The sequence below is a fragment of the Lytechinus pictus genome, chromosome 16, assembly GCF_037042905.1.
Source record: "Lytechinus pictus isolate F3 Inbred chromosome 16, Lp3.0, whole genome shotgun sequence".
NCBI classification, from domain to species: domain Eukaryota; kingdom Metazoa; phylum Echinodermata; class Echinoidea; order Temnopleuroida; family Toxopneustidae; genus Lytechinus; species Lytechinus pictus.
In genome coordinates, this window is record NC_087260.1 from 13,564,810 (window position 1) to 13,590,913 (window position 26,104).

Consider the following 26,104-nt stretch of genomic DNA (forward strand, 5'->3'; position numbering starts at 1 on the left):
TGAAGTGGGGATGTCGTTAGGAGCCGATTAAGCAGTAACTGCCCATACTTCCTGTAGAAATTGGACCTGTGTTTGGATCACGTATAACCAAGTTCATGTAATTTTCATGTGTAATGGAGTTGTTTTCATGTTCGGCATCAGATGTTCATTTTGGCAATCCCTTCATTGATAACAAAATCAAGGATTCTGTGGAAGGTTTGCAATGGACCAATCATATCATACTGATCTAGAAAATTATGCTTGTAGCTTTTTGCTTGCCTGTTGAAAATGTAATTTCTATATGTTATTTTATATAATAGGGCCAATTTGTTGTATGCTCCCCTCCCTCTCTTTCTCTTACTTCACACGAAGCAATGATGTATATTCATATGCCACCAAAAATCTTGTGGATCAGAATGAGAGTTTTTCTTTGTTACATTGCTTGTACAATGAAGATTTTCAATATGAATTATTTGTGAAGATGTTCACACTTATCATATTTACCCCCCCCCCATGCCCGATGCTTCCCTTTAAACACCTCTCAAAGGCATATGCTTCCTCATAAATTATCTGCAGTGTTTTCTCATCCAGATATTCCAGTGATATTTTTGGAGGTTGGTATGACGTTTGTAGGTTGAAGTGTTATTCAGATGGGTCTATGGCAGAGGGCACTCAACCCTTTTTTTAATCAGCATCACTGCACTCCTTTTCTGTAGAACGATCGGGGCCCGAGTTTCATAAAAATCATTTATCAATATTTAGTTCGAGTTTTAGTGCCATTTGATTGGTTGAGAGAAAAAAACCTGTTGTTGAATTGCAGTTTTTTGGTTTTGATAATACGTTTTATGAAATGTGGCCCTAAGTCTTTTTTTTTTAAAGAAGTATACGGCTAGGCCATACTGAGTGTGAAAATAATATTTTTCTGATATATGAAACTAGACTTGAATATTTTTAAGCTCACAAAGTTTAAAATATTTACCCATTCCTCTCATTCACTAGATTTGGTCCTATCATGCTATAAATAATTGAATTAAATCACATATAACTCTAAAATACCTACAAAACAAAAGCTCAACTTTAAACACCTTTAATATAATCTCAAATGCTTACTTTGTATCAGGTTATAGTTGGTAAAAACCTTGAGAAAGTCAGAAATATCTCGGAAGCAGAGGGATCTGAACAAGGCCTGCACAGTAAAAACGCTGTTTAAGATTTTATACAATGCTGTTTACTATATGAACCTTACAGTATTTGTTTAACCGTTTAAACAATCATGTTTAATTTATTGAAGATAAGATATTGACAATTAAACTGTGTTGCTTAAGATTTAAACACTTGTTTAAACTGTTTAAACAATTACTGTAAGGTTCATATAGTAAACAGCGTTGTATAATTTTTTTTTACTGTGTGCTACTGCTTGCTAGCAACCACTCTGCCACCTTTTTCATGTGCCCCTTTACAAAAAGCGTTTCAATCAAATGCATTTATAAAAAAAATCAAACATAACTTGATTTTTCAACCAATCAGTTGCTTGCATTCAGGGAGTTGCAATGAATTATTCTTGGTTAGGTTCAAACGCAACTCTTTCTGCAGTTCACCCCGTGTTTCACAAGGATCTCTACTGGGTCCACACCGAATATGTCTATACATCTCACTATTAAATGCTTATTGCCATGTTCAAGAGCCTTTCAGCAAGGATATTCACATTCAAACACCTTGCATTTAAGGTGACGTTATTAGCATTGATTTTACAGTGCAGGTGCATATTCTGTCCCTCGTGATTTCCTCTGCCAGGTAACATGTCATTAACATCTCGCAGGAAACGCGTGGTGGTAGTTGCAATATTATTACCGTCATACCGAACACCACACTCTTTTTATTCTGGATCCATCAAATTGGAATTGATATTGCATTAATATGAAGGAAACGCATTCGAATTTCCATTGGGATAAAGAACTCCTCTCCAGCTTCCAAGCCATCAAGTTCTTGATCGGGAGATATGCATGGTGTTGTGTGCACTCTGAACAGGGATTTAAGAAACTGAAATAAGAAATGCTAAAATTCAGCTACAAGAAAATGAGACCTCGGAAGAAAATCATGACGATATTGTCAGTCTGGATGATTTTACAGAGGTACCAAAAACAAAAAGAAAATTCATCAGTAGAAAATCATTGCAAGTGTGAACAGTCATAGTGCATGCTGCACACATTTACAATTGACGATACTGTAAGATAAGTCAAATTTAACAAAATTATCATTGTACCTATTGTATAGTTCTCTGGTAAGCATTGGCTCTGCCAGCCAAACAGAATCAAAGTCAGATAAGGAAAACAAATATCTGATAAATTGAGAATGCCATTGGGTATAATCCTCAATCGATCTAGCATTTTGTTGAAAGCCATCCTTTGTATATTCCAGGAACGCAATACTCGAGGCAGGTAGCGTCACGCTAAAGCACGTTGTGTAATATGTCAGCTCGCTCTCCCGATCTAATGCGGAATTGCGGATGTAGACACACTGCAGTGTTTCTGGATGCGATGTTACTTGTTTCTTAAACCGATTAGCGGTGCATCAGTCGAGCAATACACGGCTTCCTATATACACAGATGCTGCCGAACCAGTGCGCTCAAGGTCGAGGGACAATTAAAACCCGCTCGTCGAGTGTGTGGACTATTTCCTGTTGGTCGCCTGGCCCAGGAGAGAAGGAGATTAATGAGCAAATAGACGGGGCTTTTATCCCTATTTAGCACACCATTTTGCAGCTTGGTTAAATGGGGATGAAGTGGTGTGAGGGGGGGGGGGGAGGGGGATGAGAGTAGATGCTATGGTTTATCCACCTGCTTCAGCCTTTGCCCATGGTTATATAGCTACCAGAGGATTCTTGCCACTTGGACTAACAACAGTTGGTCTAATACCTAGACGGTCCAACTTCCGTATGGATAATGGCTAAAAACATGTGATGTACTATTAATCATGCCCTATATGTATGGTCTTATCAACTAGTATTTAGCATATAAGAGCTCTCTTGTTTTTATTTATGTTGTGATACTTCAGCAACAGAGTTGTATATTTGACCGACAAAATGCTAAAGTACAAGTTCTTGATGAGTACTAGTGTAGTTCAAGACCTACTCTATTGTATGTTAAATCTTTACTTTGAGTAAAATCATAACCAATATGATTTCAGCAGATAGAAATGAAGGCATTCGAATGCTATTTTTAGAGGTGTTGTTTGATTTAATCCTGTCCAATCAGACAGTTAAAGATTCTGGGGGTTTGGGGGTTGAGGTGGATTACCCTACAATTCTTTTATTATCTATTTTTGAAAAGTATTAAAATCATCCTCTTTTCAGCCTATCATAAGAGGCAGTTTCTTTAACATCATCTTGGGGTACATGATAAAGCAATACCCAACTTTATCATTTTTTAAAGGAAGTTACTTGCTATTAAAAACCCCTATGTTTACTGTAGAAAGGAATGGGCCCATTGTGTATCAGTGTACTTGCCATTGCTTCCTATACTGTAAACATTAATAAACAGTTATTCATTACAATATGCTATAGAGCAACCCTGACACTTACAAGGAAATCCTGTTGTTGGAAAGACTCAAGGAAGGATTCATGTCTAATGCTGCACTCACATTTCCCCAAGGGCGGCTGTACAGTCGAGAACACAGTTGAGTCGAGAACAGCCACTTTATTCATTTTCATTCAAACCACCTATATGTAGCTGGTACAAAAATGTTGAAATGGCTGTTTTCGACTCGCCCTATGGCGGTCGTAGGGGAAAAGTGACTGAGGTATATGGAACAAAAGGAACAAAAAATCAAAGAGAATGCACATTTTCATTCTTTCAGTTGATTGTTATTCCAACTTTAGTATGCTTATCTGTTCCCTGTAAGATAAAGCCTAGTAAATGATCCTACAGCTTATTTCTATGATTGATTACATTGATTATTGTGTATGATCAAACATAGAAATCATCCTCATATCAGTTGCTATTAAAGCTTAATGCCATGGAGCACTGCTCTTGCAAAGGCAGTATTTCCAAACAGCCTTATTGAGCTGAATAGTAAGATACTTCTGTGCATTTGTTATTACCATTTCAAATTTGGGCTAGCATACAGTAATGGACTTTTTCATATCTCATCGCCCTTGTGCGAAAACACTTGGGTGTTATATTTCATGACATTGACATTGGACCGGACCTTCAGGAGTTATTGAACACCGACTTGTCAAAGGGTAGATTGAGATTATTAATCGGCTGGCATCAGGTGGCAGCAATCCGCCGATATCAGTCCTAGATCTCCGACATCTGGATTACATCTCGTGGGAATGCCTTCATTTAAAATAGATTGGGAGAGCACGTAATTCGTATCGGTGGGTGACCGTTGGTCAATGTACTTGGACTTCGAGCATGTTTGAGTTGAAGTGGCCTCAACAGAAGAGAGGATAGGGTTAAATTATGTAGAGTTGATTCTGTTTAATGTAGAATATACCACTATCTATGGTTAAAGATCTAGTGAGTATTTAGGGTTTGGCAAATAATTATTTGTTTTGTGTAAAATTCATTGCATGTACAACCGTTTATTGAAATGATGTGCCAGCATAATTCATTTTACATTGCATTATTAAAAAAAAAGGCAAAGATATTGATAACCAACTACTTAAAACTGCCATTCACTATACTGTGAATGTAAATCATCATATGTCATATATTTCAGTCAATAAGTTTCAAAGAAGTCTGACATTTATGGCCACTTATATATTTGCCATCATAATTCATTTTACATTGCTGTCTGTATATAAAACAAGAAAGACAAAGAAAATGATAACACCAACTACTTAAAACTGTCATTGACTATATATCATGCTTTTAATTCAGGCACATCAGTCCACTGATTTTAAAGCAGTCTGGCACTTACGGCCACTTAAGTATTTGTGTTCCCTCTTTTTTTTTAAATATTATTTTATGGATACCGGTACAAGAGAAAGCATGAATGGTACTTGGAGGTTCATATTGCAACATGTCACTCAATACCAAAATGATCAAATTGCTTTACTTTAATACTATAACATTGACCAGACCAAAAAAAAAATAACCAAACCCCCCCCCCAGACCCTAAATAGGGGGGAGGGACTACTTTTAACAACCGATTGCCTTAATCTGCAACATTGGATAAGCTTTTAGTGGGGAAATTCTGGGGGCGGGGTCTTTATTTTCCAGGGCTTTTTTTTAGCATTTCGGGACCCCCGTGTAATGTTTTCCCTGGTACTGACTATTGATTACTTTATATCTAGGTGATGGTGGAAACTTGTGGTCATCGCGAAGGAAGTCTAATAAAGATACCAGGCTGTATTGTGCCATTGTTGACCCATTTTTGCTGTTGTTATAGGATGTTGCAAGGGCTTCCTAGCATTGTTTCAGTCAGCAGGCTGTAAAGACATGCTACCTCATTCATGAAAAAATGAGACAAATGATTAGATATAAGAGATTGTGTTCTGCGCAGTGAAGGTTGACTGTGATTGGTTGGTTACTGAAAACAACCTTTGAATATGTAATAGATATGTAGTTCGATCGGTCTCCTGATTGGTCAAACTTCTGTATCATAACTAGACCTGTTCACCTGTTTTTTTCCGTGGTTGCAAGGATGTTGCAAGATTTTCCTTGCATTGTTTCATCGTGGGCAGAAGGACATGCAATCCCATTCATGAAAGAATGGGACAATCGGGATGATTGAGAGATTATGTTCTGCACAATGAAGGTTAATTGCCTGTGATTGATTTGATAGTGAAATCAATCTTTGAATATGTAATAGGTAAACTAAGATCTGCTACATCATTAGTCATACTTCTAAATCATACAGGATAATTCATTTGTTGATTTATATTTTCTGTTGTTTTTGGATGTTCCTTGCATTGTTTCTTCCTGGGCAGTTAAAGACATTATGCAATTTTCATTCATGAAAGAATGGGATGATCAGATTGATATGAGAGATGGTGTTCTGCACGATGAAGGTTGTCTGTGATTGGTTGGTTACTGAAAACGACCTTTGAATATGTAATAGGTATAGTTAGATCTGTCTCCTGATTGGTCAAACATCTGAATCATAACTGGACAATATCTTTGTTGACCTATTTTTGCTGTTTTAGGATGTTGCAAAATTTTCCTCGCATTGTTTCATTGTGAGGAATAGGACATTATGCAATCTCATTCATGAAAGAGTGGGACAATCGGGATGATATGAGGATAATTCATTTGTTGATTTATATTTTCCGTTGTTTTCGGATGTTATGAGGGTTTCCTTGCATTGTTTCTTCCTGGGCAGTTAAAGACATTATGCAATTTTCATTAATGAAAGAATGGGATGATCAGATTGATATGAGAGATGGTATTCTGCACGATGAAGGTTGTCTGTGATTGGTTGGTTACTGAAAACGACCTTTGAATATGTAATAGGTATAGTTAGATCTGTCTCCTGATTGGTCAAACATCTTTCTTTGTTGACCTATTTTTGCTGTTGTTTTAGGATGTTGCAAAATTTTCCTTTCATTGTTTCATCCTGGGCGGTAGGACATTATGCAATCTCATTCACAAAAAAATGGGACAATCGGCTTGGTGAATAAAGATTGTGTTAACTATACTGCAGGCATTGTCTCTGATTGGCTGGTCATAGAGAATACATTTGAATATGTAACAGATCTGCCATCTGATTGGTCAGACTTCTGAAGTATAGGAAGATAGGAGGATGGCTTCATAGTGCTGGGTTCAATATCTGAAATACCTTTTAAATCATGGTTTGTATTTATCTGTGAGTGTTTCCTTCTGACCCTATCAAACAGTATATCCAATAATACTGCGAGGCCATCGATACTAATGCACCTATCAGTCTTATGTACTCTCTTCCTCTCTCTCACTGCAAGGGAATAGATTCAGGTATGATTGGCATAACATGTTGTTTTAATTGACTTAATCAGATGATCACCATTGCAAGATGCAGTAATTGACAAATTACCTTGTTGGATCTTCCAATTAACGAGAAATTGCTGAATATCATTGGCTGTGTATCCAAGGGCTGCTTGACGACCTGATCGGTCGGCTCGGAGTGTGACTTGTTCCAGTTGGGCAAGAGTTCCTTATATTTAACATCTTTGAGTGTCATCTCATACACATATTTCTCGTCAAAAGTGCAATTCCTTTTTTCAAGGGTGACTGAAGAACCTTGCCGCTCATCGCTTGTTTCTTTCTCTCAGTTGAATACCCTGCCAACTACAAGGAAGATTGTGGATGAAAATATTATAAGCTGCGGAGGCTTCGAGAGATGACGGCCACTTGAACGGTTATATACGTGGATATCAAGCGTGACTTGTGCCATTCTGCAAAGCCACGTCCATTGAGAATACTGCATGACATGGAATACTCTATGCTGATTTCATTTGGAAAATATACACAAGCAAATTCAACATTCTTGCAGCTTGGGTGAAACTTGTGAGTGTTCAGTGGATCTTTGGATAAGGAATAACTCGGTGCGCTGTTTGATCAGCAAATGTAACGTAGTGATGATATTTTACCTCCATCTTGTGAAGTGTGGATGCGGTCGTCATGGAAATGGATTATGATGCAAACAGCATGGATGGGCAGAGCCCGTCGGATGATAGGTCAGAAATTGAGCTGGCCTTCGAGAGATGGGTGAGTATGCAAACTAACACCTCCGTCACATTTGCTCTCAGGCGAGTTGAAAACAGCCGTTTTATTCATTTTTATACAAACCACCTATATGTAGCTTGTACATAAAATGTTAAAACGGCAGTTTTCGATTCGCCGCACGGCCGCCGTAGAGCAAATATGACCAAGCTATTAACCACATTTATTTTGTATGTATCGTAACTTACAAAAATCACTTACACTTTCACAAATGACGTGTCTGAAATGCAGAATATGAAATGATGTGTGTGAGATGTTCGGATAAGAATTTTGTGAAAACCTATGCCTCATTATTTCATCTCATCAATTTATGTACAAAAATATAGATTTTCTCCCCTTTTTTTCTTGTGTTTTTGATGCGACAGTATATTCATCACAGCATTTTCTATTCTTGGGCCAAGTTGGGCCCTGACCTGGTTCCATGAAATATGTTTGATAACATGTTTGCGGTAATTAAATGTAATTTTCAGTATATTTTAATAGTTCTTGATTTGTGAAACAGTGTCCATATCCTGTACCTGGTATTTGTTGAGGTACACCAGTTTCGGTTGCAAAGATCCTAGTTTACTATTAAAAAAACTATTTAATCCATTTATGAAAGTATTGCAATGAACTGTTGTGTCTCTTCTAATAGATGTCCAAGCACAAAAATACACATTCTTTATTTAGATACGCATTTGAAGAGATGCTAATTACAGATAATTGATTGTCTATAACCAGTCTTTAATATTTGATCTCTAAGTCTAGACAGAGGACAATCTATATCTCTAATTGACATCTTTATCTGTCTCCAAATCGCAAGGATGAATGTTTAGAAACAGAAGGTTGCTAACTTGTATACTACTCAGAAGAATATAACACCATCGCTTCAGAAACAGAAGGGAGTAACACTTTGACTTCTGATATGGCACATTCCCATATAGGCTTTACATAAAAATCAGATAATAAAATATGAGAAAATCTTTGTGACATCACAAGTGATAGGATGATGAAAACATGTATGTAAATGTACACAATTTATGTTCTGCATTTACATAGTAAGCTAAAAGTAATGACACATAAAATCACTCACAAAAAAAAAGAGAGAGGGAGAGAGGGGGGGGGGGTATTTAGTGTAAAATCTATGTTAGTGGTGTAGTTGAAGTGCAAAGTTATGAATATGCATTACGTTTATTATGAAATCACATGGCTTTGTCATGTGGGATGGTCATTTACAATATCAAAAAATTACCAAATACCACATCATGAGAAAAATTCCAAATATTTGGGTCTACATTCATCTGATTTCAGACAAACTGATGGACTTCATGTATATTTTCATAAGGTTTAGTTTTAAAATTTTAATTAACAAGCACCCCCCAAAATTTTTTTTTTTACTATTGTTGATTTAAGACTCAAGGACAACCAAGCCCTCTTGTATTTCATGTTATTGAACCTGGAATTCATGTTATTGTTTGGAACACATTAAAACCCATTAGGAAAGAATGTGCTGTTCTAGACCTTCGCTAATGTTTTCCCATGTTTGATTTTGTTATATGTGTGTCATCGTTTTGTCAGTGGGATTTTTTGTGTGCTTTTTGTCTGTAGGACGCTAGGGAGTTTACACACCGGGATGCAGAACACTTTCAAGGACATAGAAAAGGTATTGATAATGACTGTCAAATGACAGTGAGCAGGTGGGGGTCTTTGTCGAGAATTGGTGAACCGTAACAGCAGTTTAATTTGTCTTAATTTCAGACCTGATGAAAAATTGCAAATGTGCCATTTGTACAGAGTCCAGGACGAAAGTGCTGTTTTGATTTGCCACTTTTCGACAAAGACTTCTTGGTTGCTCATTGTCATGAAGGGCATTTGACAATACATTTCCTATGTTCTTGAAAGCATTCGTACGTTACAACATTTCATGTAGAGATAGTGGTCTTTGTGAAGCATTTTGTGAATTTGAGTTCCAAAACTTGATAGAAAGCATTAATAGATCTTTGTAAAGCATTTTGAATTAATAAATAACTGTGTGGGCGAGGTGAGTTGAAATAAGACATAATTATCAAGCCACTCACGCTTGAGTGATCACCGCATATTTCCCTCTCCTTGACTATACCTGATGCACACTTGTTGGCCGACACCAAGCGGGAAGCGCGAGCTGCCTTCTAAATTGAGCGTCTTTTGTCGGCTTGGGAGGAGAGGGGGGATCGATGGGAGTCATTCCCTCTGTAGAGGAGGCTCCACTCATCTGTAAATACTGGGATGGCGATTCGAGAGGCGATGGAAATAAATTAAACCGTGCTTTCTCTCAGTCGACGTGCGGGTTGATCGGTGTAGGGGTGAATGTTGTGGATGTCGGAGAATCAAATGTTGGGTGGCTGCATCTGTTTGCTCTGTCTTCACTTATAAACATTAGGCAAAGAATCAACCAGTATTCCTGAATATGATTTTGACACTTGGTTTAGTGATAAATAAATAAAGCCTTAACAAATAAAGGAATAGAACAGTCTTGAAATAATCAGAGTAATTTTCAGCTTTGAAAAAAGGGAATGTAACTGGAATATTGTAATATTTTCTACCCTGTTTACAGTATATCTTTCAGCTCATTGGGACATTCTTATGTGAGTGTTTTATGCGCTACAATTTCATTTTTGATATTTTTAAAACAATTTTTTTCGCTTGGTTGTAATGTATTATAGAGGTATAATATTCTATTCTCATTTTGAACAAAAACTTGATGAAAAATTCAATGTTCTCCAGCTCAAATTTGCAATCAAATTAAATTTGTCAAGAAATTTTGAAAGTTAAATCTTTATCATATTTAATTTGGTCAACATTTTAATCAGCTTTTTAAAAGTCTGAACATCTCTTATTAACACCTGTGTCACATTTATATAAAAAAGTATAACTGGCTTTTTGTTTTGTTTTTCATGAACCAGATATCCATCTTATTCCTTGATATTTGATAAAAGACCAGGAAAAGAAGAGAAAATAATCCTTGAAATCTAACCTATTTGTATCAGCCCACTTCCATGACTTCTATCAGCTGATCGCGCCCATAACACTCCCCCTCCAAGTCCATTGTTCTATTGTTTCATGCCTTTGTAATTTCCTTATCTGAAATGATGATGTAGTTGAGGTATATTGTGTACACACACATGGCAGCAAAGCCTTGTGCATGGGTAATTGGACTTTGGAGCCTAAAATTGAGTTGAGGCCGACATTACATTGCATTTTCATCTGAAATCTTCTGACGAACATGCCCCCCAAAAAGTTTTCTTTTTTAAAATTGATTTTTCAAGTTCAGTCTAGTTTTGCAATATATTCTATTTTCTAATTCGGTTTTGAAGAATATAGTGAAAGCAAAAAGGATTGAAATGGTTGTCATATTATTAAAAAAGGATTGATGCAGCATTGTAAGTTTGCATTTGATTGATTACGGTATTTAAAATTGATTACTTGTTCTTTTATTCTTACAAAAAATTTGTGTGAGATTTCTTTGCTGTCTCCTCACAAAGACAAGGCAACCTGCAGGCTTTATCGTATTCCACTAAGCGTCATTGACTTTGTTCCCCCTACAGAAGTGCAAATCACTACACTGTAAAAAACGCTATTTAAGATTTTAAGCACGTTGTTTACGCCTGTCTCTCCAACAACTACTGTTTAAACTTTTTAAACAGCTGCTTAAACTTTTTAAACAGCTGTTTAAACTTTTTTAAACAAGTTGTTTAAAAAGTTTAAACAACCTTTTGTCAGAGTGACAGGCTTAAACAACGTGCTATTTTTTTTTTACTGTGTAAAACATAAATCAACATGATTCTCATGGTATTTGATAGTGAATTTGTTTAAGAGACAAGAATAGGGATACAGTTATTGTGATAGTATTTCTAGCATATTTATTTATTTTTCTTAACCCTCTCCCTCTGTTCCAGTGGTGTAGGGACTTTCCCGTCAAAAGCCCCCTTTCCCTTCTGGCAGATGAATAATTAAAGCCCAGGTCAAGTCTGTAAACTCAAGTGTTAAGAAATGCCTTGGAAGAGTGTTACACTTTCATGACTGGGGAATACAGATGACTTCATTCGTATTGTTCAAGTGAGAGGGATAGAATGTCTGTATCCAACAATATCTATTACATGTTAGAGCAGTGAAGCTACATTTCATGTAGGTCACTTTAAGAAATAATGTCATCTGTCATTGATCTTGTGAGTGACATTGAGATGAGGGATATATGGGAGGACATATATTACAAGGACATACAAATTGGAGGGGGGGGGGGTAGTGTGTCTCTCCCAGACTTTTTTGGAAAGGAAAACATTAATTTTTTCAAGTGATATTCGTTTTATCCTTTTCCCTGTATGGATAACTTTTTTTTCTGCTTGCCATTGCTTTTTTTTTTGGGGGGGGGGGGATGGGAAGTATGACAATTTTGTCTTACCACTTTACCCCCCCCCACCCCTCGAAAAAATCTTTTACAGGCTTGTATTGAGGTTTATATTCACCTGCTTATATATGGAAACAGTGGAATATGTAGTCTGTACACTCTCCCTTTGAAGAAAAAAAAAGAATACACTGGTTGGCCAAACTTCAAACATGAAATAACTTTTTAGGACACTTTTAAATAAAATAATTTCAGTTTGCTTGGTGTCCATAGTTAAAAATATATGATTTGTATAACAATATTACAACGATTCTGGTCTTATCTCTTTGTTTCCTTATTTAAAAATATTGTGACAAGGTACAATATTAGGGTTTCAAACTTTCTTATACAAGGATTTTACCAGCTCTCTCCATCTCCATCCCCATCGATATTTCTAGTATTTCCTCTGTGCATAAATTGGCCTTGTATGTGTTCTTCAGCTGTGATGTAGCTTACAAATGACACCTTCGCTATACATTCAGCCCAAAGTGAAGAAATGAAGTTAACCATTGGAAATTCCTGAACAAATTTGTGCTGCATGTTCACAGGTTATCCTGGTAGTCATTCATCAGTAGCCATGGCAACATAACAATGTAAACATCCATTGTGTTGGGGTTATGTTTTAGTAGCCTTGCCTCCAGCCATCTTGTATTGATTTGCGAGAGCTCATCTGGCGTGGGGGTATTTTCTATGCAAACATGGCGAGATGATACGATAGGGGGTGAGATACGCCTGGTTGGTGTGAGGTTGACCATGGCTTGAAAAAGGAGTTTGGTAGCTAGCTAGGTCTTGCTAATCAAATAAAATGTGTGGATGTGGGCAGATGCTGAATTGATAAACAATCCTGAAGATTGGCTGGATGAATCAAGCACCGGAGCTTGACAGCTTGGTGAGTGGTCATTCCGGACATGTCAGCGGTCAGAAAGAGTTTAAAGTACTTTTTGACAATGGAATCTTGACTTGCTTTACATTAAACATTCCTATGGGAGGCTGTAAGTTACCATTAATTGTTGTTTGTTCTAATATTTTTTATTGGAAGTATGAATATTCTAGGTAATTTAATAAAAATAAATATAAGATCAATTGATTGACATTATTGAAACTAATGTAAATCATATGTTTAAAACTCGAAAACAATAAAACAGGTTTAAACTTTAGGGGAAATGTAACAGAAAAATGACGGTCCCTTGTTACACACCATCTATTACAGCTTTTTTACAAGACTTCAAAACTAGAAGAGATTCACTCATAATCATAAGGTATCGACAAACGGGAGATCTAAATGTTTGCCATTTACTAGTAATTTTGACTAAATATCTTTTGGTAATGGTTACAATATAAATTGATTGGAATTTTTTAAAAGATCAAAGGAAAGATTATTTTTATAATACAATTTTGTTACTTTATTTCAAGAAAGTGACCTGTATAAACATATAAAATGGGAAAATTTAATTATCTTTCCCATTTGTTTAAACTCAATGATACAAAAATCACTACTTTCTGGTCTGAGATACAATACATAGTCCCATTTGTTTATAAACTTGTCGGGAGTTATCTAAAGTAGATATCAATGTGTTAATGTACAAATGTCCAAATATAATTGTACATTTGACTGTTTTACTCATGTTTGCAGTACATTATCATGTTCATGCTCATTCCTGTAATAAATTATATAAACCTGCTTTAGCAACCTTCTGTATAGAAGGACCACCTGTCTATAGTATTAAGGCCTATACTATAGTTGATTTTCTTTGTTTGATTTTACACATTGAAACATTCTTTCATGCACTTGTCCGTCATTATTACCTGCTCATAAAGGTCATCCTTTGATGGCTATCACAGATAGGTTTAACAGGTAATAAGAATTAAATAACTTAGGAAAATATTCTACTAAATACTAAATTCTACTAGATTATTTTTATAATCATGATCATAGAAATACTCTTTAATCCATTGTATCTCATAGTCGCCAGTTTGGATCATAATAATCCACATCGATCCCATAATACTCCGATTTCTCTGACATGGAAGTGTTGAGGATATAGGCTCAATGTCCGTTTGAGTCGAAGCTTAGTCAACATTAATGTAGATGACCTTTTCTCTGTCGTTGTAACTCAGATCAACACTGTTTAACAAAGATAAATCATGCAACATTGATTGGCCAGTATCGTTTCACACCTCTCTCATTTTAACACCCCTTTCTTGTTTTAACACCCTCGTCTTTTTACAACGCGGAAGTGTGCAGATTGAGACGTTTTCCGTGGAATGATTTATTGCTGACATCACCATCGTGTGATGTGGTTGAGCTTTTGATTAAGCTGTGGTGATTTAAAAGCACTCTTTTTTTTTTATTGGAGTTCATACTTGTATGATTGCTTTGCTGTTGTCGAGTGCTTTATAATTGCTTGACTGCCCCTCCTCATTTACAATTATTATATTTGGGGTGGATGGGGAGAGGGGCTTCATTCATATCTGTCTAATTTAAGAGTAGTTTGGCCTTTTACACAAAACTGAATTACATGTATGTACAAGTGTAGTATGATTGATTGCACATAGTGATTAAGGCAATTTGTCATAAAAATTTGCCATATTATCAATTGATATGCCACTTTCTTCTTTTTTTTTTGGTTTTTTTTTGGGGGCTAGTTTTGAATACTGTGTTCCTTTTTAAAGGCTGGGGCCCCATTACAGCCATTTCTAAAAAAAAACCTCATTAAGTTATGTTAAAAATACCAGCTTCCATGAAGTGATTTCTAGTTATTGTTTACTTGCAATTATGAAAATGTTATTGAATCATGCATTTGATTGGCAAAGAACAAATATTTAAAATCACTGATACTAGAAGCTTCATGAAATACTTGCCTGTTATGCTAAGAACAAAAAAAAAAATGAAAATGTCGAGAGTAGAATGTAGATGGACTTTGATGTAATATATATATTCAATGTATGCATTTATCATTTATGATGTGTTTGGGACCCCCTGCAGTTGGGTCATGAATATTCATATATTCTGCCTGTAGTTATGAATTGCCTGATATAGTATTAATAATATAGGTGAAGCACTCCATACTCCCTCATGTTTTATTCATGAGGGGCCTCTTCAAGCCAGGCTTCAATGAATATTTACTTTAGGCAAGGAGTATGATTATGAGTTGACCCTTGTAAACAGAAATAATCAAAATAATAAGTACATGTATATGGTCAGTAACAACTTATGCTTTTCTTCAGATGTACTTGTATATACCTTATAGAACTTGTTACTGTTATTGATTTTATTTCGTGAACAATCATACGTTTTTTGGGCCCCATTGGTTCTTTAAGAGAAAAATAAAGCAATAGCACATTGATATCATCATTACTATTTTTCACACACTATTTTAACAAGGTGAACATAAAAGTTCTGAGAAGTTGTTTCTGATAAAAGAAGCGGAAGACTTTTTCATCCCTTTATGAATTCAGCAATTTATTTCTGTCATTCATTTTCATCTGAAAAAAAAAAATCACTCTGTAAAAAGCTACTGTAAGTCAGCACTTTATTGTTTGTTTGTTATACATACATTTTGTCAGGATTTTCCAAATATTCCTCTTAGAAGGAATGAAACCGCAATAATTTTGCGGTGTTTAGGATCCAAACATCCGAACATCCCCTCTGATCGTTTACACGCACCCTCATAATCCATTTATTCAGGGCAGGGATGCGGCCCTAGACCATCTTGAATTCCAGAAGCGTGTGGCTTCCTTCCGCAGTCGGCAAATATATATATCTACTCCTGAATTAAACATGCAATGAATACTACAGGTTTGCAGGTATATGCTCCTGTGTGAGGTAATTGTGGTTTTTTTAATACGCCCGAGGTTGGATTCCCCTATTTAAATTCATGGCAGTTTACACTTGCCTAGCAAAGCTTGAGCCGATCTTATGCTTAGTTGCCCAAATGAAATTAGTCTTGTCCTATTTAATCCATCTCTACCTACCCTGGAAGAGATCATGTGAGACGGTTGTAGTTGATATTCCATTTTGTACTTCTTGATATGGGAATGGCTCGGCAGGGTTTTGTGTATAAATATATTCAGGTGCCACTTTTTAACACTACACTAGAAATTATGGTGTTTTTAAAAACATTTGGTGTTCTGAGTGGGCCACACTGTCAGGTGTAAAGATACACCTTAATTGATGAACGTACACCAAATTGTGTTCAATCAGCAATTAGAATGTTAGTTGGTGTTTAATTCACCATGAATTTCACTTTGGAATGATAGCACCATTGGTATTGAACTCAAACCATGAATTGTATACACTGGTGTTTGGTATGGTCCTCTATGATGATAATGGTCTTATTGACCAATCATAGCCATTTAAAGCTATTGCGAACTTTTCTCCCAGTGGTAGTACTGTAATTCATATTGCATCACACTGCAAAAACTCTGGTGTTGACTTAACACCAGCCCGGAATCTATATATGTCCACACCAGAGAAGTATTGAAACCACCAGTTTGGAATCAAACCGATGCTGTTTTAATACTAATTGGTGTTGTATAAACACCTATCTGGTGTTAGACTAAAATGATACTGGTGTTGTTTAACACTTCTCTGGTGTGGACATAGATAGATTCCAGGCTGGTGTTAAATCAACACCAGAGTTTTTGCAGTGCACAAATGAATTAATATCTCAAACGAGCTGTGAAACCAAGATTTGAAATCATTCCCAGAAACAATCACGTTTAAACCAATCCCCACAGTGACAATGACAAAAATGATAACTGAAGAGTTTGCTCAAAACCAGAGAATGAAAAAAGAAATCTTGATCAAATTCCATACTGCTTGTGTACAGGCTATGGGAGGAAATAGCATGCAGGATTGCTTGTCTAGTTATTTACTACTGAGCATTGATGACATAGCAACAAGGTCAATAGACGAGCAGGCTTGAGTACCATTAATTAAACCAACCAAAATACATTCCAATCATTCTTTAGTATATTACTAGTACATGGCATTATAATGGGAGAAATGTGTTGATATCAATTAAGTCATAAACATTTATGATTTATGAAATAGATGAATGAGGCTAGTTATACTAACACCTGTTGGGGGGAAATGCTGGTCCTAAACCTGGAGACACCTTGAGATTATTTTGAATTTTTTTTTGGTTAAACCTTTTTCTTTATATTCTATAGTATCTCCTGTTTGCATTTTCTTCCATTACATTCTGAATGCATTTGTATTTAATCAATCAGAGAACCTTTTAAAATGCATAATGCATATTTTGCATCATAACCTAATAGATGATCAATTTTGTCATAACAATTATAGTTACAGTCTTAATATGAAGTATTAAAGCATGTGTATGTGCTAAATAGAGATTGTTGCTGCTTGTATTAGATACATTTTCCCTGGTAATTTTGTGCTACCATTGAACGTTTTACAGTAAAAAAAAATTCTTTTCCAAGATTCTCAAACTTAATATTGAGTTGTTAAGTCAAAATCATGGAAGCCTGTTGCCAGAATTTCAAGTATGCAATAAAATGGAATTGAATATCACCAGCAAAGTGTATTACTTTCCAGAAATTAGATGTATTCCAAGAGTTATACACTTTCCTGGTCCATTGGGCAGGTAGAATATTATTATTTTTTTTATTATTTTCAGGGTTACTTATCACAACCTATTGCTTAAATATGCAACATAAAATAAGCTTTAACATTGCAGTGAATGTGGATTTTCTGGGGAACATTTTTATTTTTGAGGGCACTTTTGAGCACTTCGGGGGTGAAATTGCACTGAGCCCCCGTTTAATTTTTTTTCTGCTTTGGAGCGTCTGCCTTACCATAATCCCAAAATGATGTTCATGATGTTGGTCCCTTGACTCCCTGCCATTACCGTGATAGTTATTGCCCATCAAGCCATCTTTTATGTACACAATTAGACATGATTACCTGTTCGTTTGAATGTCAAGGTATGAGTCATGGCTGTTTGTTGATCTGTCTGTATATATGTCCATTTATCTGTCTGTGTTTGTGTTAAACATTTTCCATTTCCTATTCATCATCCACTCTTCTTCCTTTTTGATCTTGGTGTTCATCATGTTCCTTAATAGTAGTATCCCAATGTGATCTTCGCTCCCATTCTCTCTCTCCCCTCTCCTTTCCCTCCATATCTGTCTCTCCCTTTCTCCCTCTCTCCTTCCACTGTTCCTTCTACTCCTGTTTCTTCTTCTTCTCTTCTTTCCCCTTCTACAATTCCTGTTTTGATTTTCCTTTTCCACCAGCCCCCTCTCTTCCTCTTTCTTGCTGTCTGTCTCGTCTCTCTTTCTCTTATTTCTTTCCTCTCTCCTTTCACTGCTCCTCTGGCCTGTTCTTTCACCTTCTACAGTTCATGTTCCTGCTTCTCCTCTTCCACTTGCTCCCACTCTTCCTCTCTCTCTGCTTGTTTCTCTCTTTTATCTTTTGCCAAATTTACATTCTTACGTCATGTTTTTTTTTAGCTGAACCTTTGCTTAATTATTTCACATGAGTTTATCTAAGGTAGATTGTAACATAGTACATAAAGCTAACCTAATGTTCACACAATCTTGACTGTTGCTACATTTTTGACGGGGAGAGAGTGAGAAAACTTTGTTGGTCTATTTTGATTTGTGAAGTAGTTTCATCAATGTGAATCTTATTCATTCCCTTATTTTTTTTGAAATTTCAATTTTACATTTATCTCTACACCTCATAAAACTAACAAAGTGAACAATAAACTCTATGCATACAACTAAAAGGGATAAAAATGAATTAAGATTATAATATAATGAAATAAATAATACCATGGAGATGGATTTTCACCGACAAATCAACAAACCCTCTTTTTGCAATGTGAATAATTTCATAGATAATGCTTCCTAGTGATCATTTGCATTGACCACTGGGAAGCAATTTATTGACATACTCAATTGGCTTTGTGCGCTTGGCTGGGTTCAATTCATTTTCACTTGGTAATGATCTGAGTTTGATATAAGATGGAAGGACCTCTTGAGAAATGCTTTCTTGTGCAGGTCTTTAATAGGAAGTGTTTTGAGCTTAGTTTCTATAGATAAATGCTCATCGTGGTAACAACTTGAAAATGAATAATAGGCCTATGTGACCACGCAAGAGTCTGTTTGCATGAATAACACAATGTATCATATGATTCTAGAATAGATTGCTGAGAAATTAGCAAAAAAAAAAAGCATAGGATTCGAGTCAGATGTCAGGTATTTTTCCAAGCAATACACTGTCCCACATGTGCCTATCTGTGTTGGTGATCTGCAGCGTGACAAAATATCTCTAATTTACCTTAGATTTCAGGATTTTATTTATTTTATGCAACAGTAACAGATCTAGATCCTTAGTAAGCAAAAATGCAAACAAGTACAAATTGAATTTTGCACTCAGTTTCAAATATTCACTGCTATTTGTCAGTTCATAGACCAATCAACGATATGTAAAAATGTGGTTTCATTCTTTTCCAGAAAAATAGGTTTTAGGTGAAATATCTCTTTTAAGCATATTTATGACAATATTATGTGAGTAACATGGTTTACGTATATCTTTTTCAATTCTCCCACTAAACCATCTCCTGTAAGAATATATTATGCTTTTTATTTTCTATCGCTTTCTTCTCCTTTCAAGTTTAAAAAAATCATATTCATGTAATATCCAACTACACTTGCACACTGGAGTTTGCCAATGGGGATTTCATATTTACACGCTCCTTTGCGTATGCATTGAAAATGTCATGTTCGGCTCTATCCAAACGCCTCGGGGTGCAAGCAACATATTTATTATACATTTGCGTCTGCCAATATAAGTCTTCGTCTATTGGGTTGCATCATTTCATGAATGCTTATATGCTTGCCAGAATAACAAACATGTTATTAGTTTTTCTGCCAATAAATGCAACACAACATGCAGTGAGCAAAGATGCCAAGATTTAACTGGAATATTTTGTTATATTGGAAAAGTTGGAAGCTTTTTTTTGCATTGCATGTTATGAATGATACAAAATTAGTTCATGCCACATTATTGAAAATTTAGTTCTCAGCAAATGGGAAATCATTGTTTAAAAATGGTTTGCGCAGTAAAGAATAAAACCAAAATCAGAGCAAAAAATAGTAGAAATTCAGTTTTTTTGATAACTTTGATGTGTTCATCCATATCTCTATCATAAACCTGAATTAGATTTTCAAACAGTGTGTTTTAATGTTCTTTTGTGAAAGTGGGGTGCATTTTTTGTCAGTGGTAATTCATGCTAAATTCTAGTTTTATATTGGGGTAAACTTACAAATATGTTGGCCTCATGAATTACACAAACTTGACTAGTGTATTTCTTTTGAGCCTTCTATAGAGACTTCGTAACTTGGCAGAATGCATTATTAGCTTTGTTTTGATCTAGGATATACGTGTAAACTGTACTTGAGCCAACTTTTTTGTTGGGGTGGACAAGTCCACCCCAACAAAAAAGTTGATTTGAATAAAAAGAGAAAAATCCAACAAGCATAACACTGAAAATGTCATCAAAATCGGATGTGAAATAAGAAAGTTATGACATTTTAAAGTTTCGCTTAATTTCACAACACAGTTATATGCACATCCTGGCTGGTATGCAAACGAGGAGACTATGACCTCATCCACTCACTATTTCTCTTGTATTTTATTATATGAAATATGAAATATTCTCATTTTCTCCTCATTGTCAAGTATGTCAATGATTAATTCCTCCTGAACATGTGGAATTAGCATTGTTTAATATTATATGGTTCAGTCAAGTTGGTCCTAATTGTCAAATCTATAAAAATGAAATATTGTATAATTTAAACAATAAAAAACAAAAGAATAAGTGAGTGATGGACATCATCGACTGACTCATCTAGTTGTGCATATCACTGTTTTGTGAAAAATAAGCGAAACTTTAAAATGTCATAACTTTCTTATTTTACATCTGATTTTGATGAAATTTTCAGCACTGTGCTAGTGTGATTTTTACCTATTTATTCAAGTCAGCATTTTCCTGGGGTGGACTTGACCTTTAAAGACCAGCGCAGCTGAAAGCCAGATAATGATGCGATATTATACGGATTAGGCCACAGTAATTCTCCCTCATTACAAATTTAAATGGATGAATTGGTACTGGGAATGTACATACCAAAATATGAATGATAATAGGGATCTGTTAATTCTGTATTCAGTTTTTGAGATGTATGGAATATATTTGGAAAGCATTATTAGATGTTTTGTTCATTATTCACATCTTTTTGCCAAAGGCAAAATATGGCAAATGGATAATATCGTGGAGCTTATTAGGGAACGGATGCTGCCGAAATGATAAATTGGTCTGGTGGATACCTTTTGTTTGTATTTCCTATTTCTATATGTATGTTTCTCTCTTTTCTGCTTCTGCATTTTGTTGTCTCCGCATTTCTCACACTGTCTCTCTCTCTCAGTCTATCTGTCTTTTTCTCTGTATATTTGCCCCCCTTTGTCTGTCTATCTCTCTCCTCCTTGCTATTGGGTCCATACAGCTTGTTTAATCTGTCTCTGTTTCTGCCCCTATCACTATCTTGTGTCTCTCTTGGTCTTTCTCCCAGTGTGGTATCTTTGTCTCAATGTTATAGTCTCAGTCTCCACGTTTTAAACTTTGTCTCCATCGCTCTCTCTCTCTCTTTCTCTCTCTGTATTTCTGTCTATATCATCGCCTATGTCCATCTGAATTTCTCTGCATCTACTTCCCTGTTTCTATATTTTTCTGTTTCTTTTTATCTTTGATATTCTTTTCCTCTTCTCAATCTTGCTTCATCCATCTCGTCCTATATCTTAACTTCTCTCCCTCTCTCTCTCCATTTGAAACACTTTCCGATGGTTGACCAACTGCCCCTGGCAGTACAGACGCGGCGGATCCATTTTTCCCTGTATTATTTTTTAAGTCACATACTATATATTAGGCTGATAGAGCTGACGATGATATTGGCACAACTGCGAATGTGAATTATTGATGCGCGACAAGCAGCGCGGTGAATTCTTCCCCCTCCTTGATCATATTCTTGACAAAGATGTATTTTGGGATGCGGCAGAGTGTAGCAGTTAACCTTTAGATATCTAGTTTGGCGTCCTGTTCTTCTTTTGTTAGAGAGTTTTTCCTGATGATGAAAGCTGTTAAAATTATCTTTATACTTTACAGTGATGAGCAAGAAGGGAATCATATTAAACGTACTGGTAGATAGGTTTCAGTCTACCACTATTTTGTCATTTCTCATTTTACCTTTCTCTTCTCCTTCCCCTTCCCTCCCCCTTCCTCTTCCCTCTTCTTCTACTCTTTCTCCTCCTCCTTTTTCTCCTCCCCCACCACCTACTTTTCCTCCCCCTCTTACTACTCCTCCTCTTTCTACTTCTACTCCTCCTACTTCTCTTCCTCCCCCCTACTCCTTCCTTTCTCCTCTTACTCCTCCTTCCTCCTCCTTATCCCTCACTTTAGTATCCATAATTTTCAATTTTCAGGGCTCTCTGTATGATTACAGTTTCATTCTTCCTCCCATGTCTGTCAATGTAAGCGATCGATGCGTTAATTGGCTTTAAAGATCAATATCATAATAGTACATGCTTCGTATTGTAGTAACAGCATTTGTGGAGTTCCATTTACACTGGCCTACATGTATATGTTTGTATAACTGGATGCAGACCTGTGAAGGTGTTTAAAAGCTCTCAATGTGAATGATCAACCAACATATGCTCCTGTGGCTGTTCAGTTCCTCAATATAATTTCTCTGAAGGTGCAGAGGTTGCTATTACAAGCCCCCTTTTTTTTCTTTTCAGAATATTAGTGTCAGGTTGAGGATGAGAGATAGGTTTGGAATAAGTTTTTAGGTTGGATAGAAGTGCAGGTTTTCCACAGGAATAGAGCAGATTTCATGTCTCCGATTACTGTAGCTCAGTGTTACTATCAGTAATCGCACTTTAAACCCCCTGCGTGGGCAATCGTCACCAGAGCAGATATCATGGATTCAGTACTATAGCTCAATGCTACTAACTTGCAGTTAAACTTTCTGTGTGAATGGGGTCAAACGCTATCAGCTCAGCCGCATGCATAGTATGAACCCACATCCTTGAGCCATTTGTTATGTTCCTGGAGATATGTTTTGAATATCAACATTGATACTACAAGAGATGTAGGAAGGCAACTTGATGTGTCGCTTTGATAGTGAAAGGTCATTATTACATATATTCAACAACACTGCCAAATTCATGGTTGGTCAATGACAATACCGTGGTCAAATGATTATTGCGTAATCAAGATCCAGATATTTTTATTTTTAATCTCATGTGTTACTGACCATTTTCATTGAAATTAACAACAGTAAACCTCCGTTGGGTCATAATCCTTAACATTATAACTGGGCATTTTCATGTTACACGGCACAATTTTGCACACTTTTCATTATGTGTATGATAATCTCTAAAACAACAAATGATGGGAGTTTGCTTTTAAGCAAGCTCCCCTCATTTGTTGTTTCAAATATGATGAAATGTTGAAATTGCATATACAGTAATTATAGATTAATAGATTTTCATAAAGAAAAAAAAGGTGTGAAATCTATAATTTGTATATGAGATAGCTTGAAGTAAATGTAAAAAGAAAAAGTTTATTTTGACTAGAAAATAATATGGTTTCAAAGTGGGCTTGTACATGTATGTTTTACAAATTCAGTTGATTGATTTCATGAAATAAAGTTGTTTATCTCACTTCCAATATATTGTCTAGAGAAAAGGCGAATGCCGATGACACCAAAATTCCATCTACAAAACGGTGAAATCAAGATTGTGTATACTTTATGATTTTATGACAATCTTAGGGATAAGATAAGATCTTTTAATGGCTCTTATCTTGACCGTGAGTACCATGGGGAGAGTTGGATTGAGACATCTTGTTGGAGATCTGAGCAATAAATGCAGCGTCGGGTTGACAGTAATTGACGTAATTCACTGCCCGTGAGGACCATGGCAAGCTATATAATACCACGAGCCCTGCACGGATCCTCGAACTAATTCCTATTCTGTAGAGAGACACTTGAACTGAACTGCGTGACTTAAAAGTGCATATAGGATAAGAGCGATGTGGTTATATGACAACATTGATATCATTTTTTGGTTTTCTTCATGAATTTGTACTTTGGAGGTTTTTTTTTATAGATCTCGAGCAAAGGTTTTATTTCTTTCCTTTTGATTTTCATTTATTCATTTTTGTTTTATAATAAACTCAAAATTAAATTTGAATATATGGTCAGAAAGGCCTCCTATATACTTCATTTATTCAGAAAACAATCATTAATTCATTTTTGTATTCATGTATTATAACATTTATTCAATTTCTTTAAATTTGGTATTTAGAGGTCAGCAACACACAAGGATACAAAATTTGAAATCGTATTATCCAATTTCAGAAGGAATAAGGAAATTCAATCAAAAGAATTGTCTTGGATTTTGAGATAAAAAATGGCTGGTAATTGATATTGTGGAGAATTTGTTTTAAATTAGGTCTGTATCCTGTTGAGAGTGATATAAAACCTCCCTCTCTAGTCTCCTACATGCAGGGTTAGTGGTAACTCATATGCTCTAGTCTCTGATCAGCTTTCTCTTTCTCTCTTTAGAAATTAGAATTGTTCCTCTCCCACACTCACTTTTGCTCTGTCTGTGTGTTTGTCTTTGAGTCTGTCTGTCTGTCTGTCTATTTATTTTCTTTATCGCTCTTCCTGCCTCCTATGTTTATTCCTATCCCCCTTTCCTCCTCTCTGCACCCTTGCTCTCTTCTTTATTTGTGATATTGCCTTTCTGTTCATCTTTTTTTACCCCCAACCCGATTCTCTCGGTTTTTGTCTGTCTCTTTTCCCTCTCTGCCTCTCTCATTCTGTCTCTCTATCTGCCCTCAATCTATCTTTTCCCAAACTCTCACCTGTGTCTCACATTCTCTGCGTCTGTCTCTCTCTTATTCTCTCTCCCTGTCTCTCTCTTTTCTCCTCACTTTCCCCTCCCCCTCTCTTCCTCTCTCAAATTTCACCCCTATCTATTCCCAAACTTTCTTTGGTCCCCCCTTGCCCCTCCCCCATCCCCTTTATGTATCTCGCTCTTCCCTTCTCCCCGCCCCCTCCCTCGTCTCTCCCCCTCTCTCTTCCTCTCTCTCCGCCTCTCTCCCTTCCTCTTGAGTATGAGTATCTTTGGTCAGCCGTATTAATCACTTCCCCCTTCTCACGTTAAATGCGTTAGCCCACTCGGCCTCCCCTCCCAATCAGACACAGCTTTACGTGTAAACCCCCGCGTGTCGATGTCTTAAGTGCGTGACACTGTCTGCTCCGAGTGGGATGTTAATGTGAGATATATCAAACATTCGGGCTGCCCTGAATTTATCTACCTGGGTAAGTTTGAAAAGTCTTGTTTATGATTGCATTTTGGAGTGCTTTGTCGAGGAAAAGGTGTGAGGAACTGTCATGAAAATGCTATGGAACTACTGAGTATGGGTGGATGGAATGCTATTAGTTAATGAGTAGCAATCAATATGGGTGTAACGTAATAGGTGCATGAATATGACTATGCATACAGTGTAACTTTATGAAGCTGTCTGTGGTGGTTATATGTATATGTGGATGTGCATTCAGAGGCCATGTATTTACATGTATGTATGTCAGTGATGCATTTCTAGTATTGGATGTGTGAAGAAAAAAAAAAGACTGTTAATTACATATTTATAATCTGTATATTGTTTTACCTTCATACCTTTTAGCATCATACAATGATATAAATAACAATGGTGAGGATTTCAATCCATTTGATATTAATACAAAATATTATCCTCCAGTCCTATTGACGTGTTACTGGTAAAATTTATAAAAATAAAGATTTGTTTTGTACAGAGCTTTACCGTTGACCAAACATTTCCAACCTAACACAAAACTTGGCTTGGAACTACAAGAATAATGTTGATTTGATTGTTTTTTTTGTTTTAATTTGAATCACTGTCAA

At 36.1% G+C, this 26,104-nt stretch overlaps 1 protein-coding gene across 3 annotated transcripts in view; it reads left to right on the forward strand.

Annotated features, from left to right (window-relative positions):
* LOC129278484 (peripheral plasma membrane protein CASK-like) overlaps window positions 1-26,104 on the forward strand; it is a 98,274-nt gene that overhangs the window by 48,247 nt on the left and 23,923 nt on the right. The window lies entirely within an intron of this gene.